The 2,018-nt window shown below is 47.3% G+C and overlaps 6 annotated features.

Moving 5' to 3' along the window:
* Nucleotides 1-27: a microsatellite.
* Nucleotides 28-90: a microsatellite.
* An 80-nt stretch (nucleotides 91-170) lies between these two features.
* Nucleotides 171-199: a sequence feature (GA-rich).
* Nucleotides 200-712: 513 nt separating this feature from the next.
* Nucleotides 713-734: a microsatellite.
* A 1,171-nt stretch (nucleotides 735-1,905) lies between these two features.
* Nucleotides 1,906-1,966: a microsatellite.
* Nucleotides 1,967-1,982: 16 nt separating this feature from the next.
* Nucleotides 1,983-2,011: a microsatellite.
* Between the last annotated feature and the right edge of the window lie 7 nt (nucleotides 2,012-2,018).

The raw sequence follows: 2,018 nt of genomic DNA, 5'->3' as shown, positions 1-2,018 counted from the left end.
AAAAACAAAAAAACAAAAAAGAAAAAAAGGATGAGGAGGATGAGGATGAGGAGGATGAGGAGGATGAGGAGGATGAGGAGGATGAGGAGGGAGGGCATCGGAGCGGAAGATGTAGAAGAAATGACAATTACAATCAATGAATTGTAAAAGTTTATTGTAATGCTGTTGGTTCCTTCCCCCCCACCTCCTCCTCCTCCTCTCTTTTTGATGTCCACATCACTCCCTTCTGCTTGATTTGTCTGTTTGGTTGCGCAGAAATAAACCTCTAGTTGTTTGTTGGCTGGCGCCTGTTGCCTCTGTCCTTGGGGGTTTGCCGCGCACAACTCACACAAACATGATGGTGAGTTATCTGTGCTCATTCGGCACTCTGAAGGTGTATTTGTTTCAAACATGTGTTGTATATATATATGCATATATGTCCCTCTTTTTGTTTTGTATGACTGCAGTTATTTTGTCTTGAATGTATTTACTCACATCCCTCTCTCGCATTTCCTACACGCATCCATATTCATCTGATTATTTTCTTGTTAACTTGGACTTTTCACTGCCATGCCGTCATTTGTACAGCCGCCCTCTTTTCTCCTTCCCTCCTCTGTACCGTTACAGCGACGGCTCCGTGCCGCAGGAGCGTTCCTCCTATCCCTGCCCTCGTTTCCTGCACAGGCGTAGAGAGTGACACTGCGAGGGCCCCCCACTTCTCGCAGTGAGAGAATTTTTTTTCTTTTTTTTTTTTTCGTTTGAGGAAGAGAGGGGCGTATCTGTCATTTGCGGAGACGACGAGAAGAATCACATGGTGAAAAACAAAGCGGTAAAACGAAAAATGATGGTGTGCGCAAATGTACAGACGAGCCTCAATAGACGACAGTGCGACGTGTTTTGTTGGGGCCCTCCTCCTTCCTTACCAACCACCCCTCAATCCCTCTTCTTCTTTCATTATGGAGCGATTTTGTTAGTGCGCTGTTGTCCCTGTAACGACACTGTATTGGGGAGCAGTCAAAAAGATTTTTTTTTTTTTGTGTGTGAGTTTCTGCCCCAGCGTAGCCCCCGGCTACTGTCACCCTTCACAGGTGATAGGGGCCCCAGGAAGGTTGCCGCCTCGCACCTTCCCAGCGGGAGTCTGGCTTGCGTTAAAACGACTTCCGAATTCATTTGTTTTATTATGGTCAAGTATGTGTAATGAGTGTACATGTTGAGTTGCGTTTTTGCGTGTGAATGTGGGTGAATGCGCGTGTGCCCTGGCGGCGAGTAAATCCTCCACCACCAACACGCGCGACGGCGCCAGCAGGCCGGTGATGGAGCGATGTCTGCTGCAGCAGTGGTGGGAGATAAAGAGAGGGCAGGAGGGGCGTGTAGTGGGCGGAATCCTCCTTCCTTCACCCAAGACGAGGCAAAATGAAACAACACCCAACGAGAAGGGGCACGCGCATATATTATTTGTTTGATGGGTTTTTTTTTTCCTCCTTTGGGGGACATTCCGCTTTTTGTTTTTGTTTTTGAATGCTTCTCGTTTTTTTTTTGTCTTCTGGTTCATGTCATGCGCTTTTTTCTGTTTCTCCCCGCGGCTGCTGCGGTTTCTTTCCCTCCACTCCCCCCCCCCCCCCTGTGTGTGTGGGAATTGCGCTGCCGCCACGGCGGCTCGTATGTGTGTATCCGCCATGTGTACATCTGTGCGCAAATGCCTGTGCTTTTTTTGCGCTTAGTTTTTTGGTGTGAATGGATCCACGCACCCACTGAGCCCTTCTCCACTACCTTTTGGTTCTTTTTTTTTTCTCTCTCCTCCCCCCCTTCTTCTGCTGCTGCGGCCGTGCACACCCACGCGTGGTCGTAAGCAGTACACACAACCACTCGTGGGCGGAGGGCAGCTAAGCGTTTGATTTCCGTGTCTGTTTACGTGCCAAGCTTTTGAAAAAAAAAAAAGAGAAGGTAAAAATCAATTAGTACAAAGAAGCAAAAAGAAAAAAAAGAAGGGAACCCATTAAGTAATATATATATATATATATATATATATATAGTAGGAG

Source organism: Trypanosoma rangeli (genome assembly GCF_003719475.1).
Source record: "Trypanosoma rangeli strain AM80 chromosome Unknown Tra_15.4_contig_00150, whole genome shotgun sequence".
Lineage (NCBI taxonomy): Eukaryota > Euglenozoa > Kinetoplastea > Trypanosomatida > Trypanosomatidae > Trypanosoma > Trypanosoma rangeli.
The sequence above is the reverse complement of the archived record's forward strand: the minus strand, read 5'-3'. Positions and strand labels throughout refer to the sequence as shown.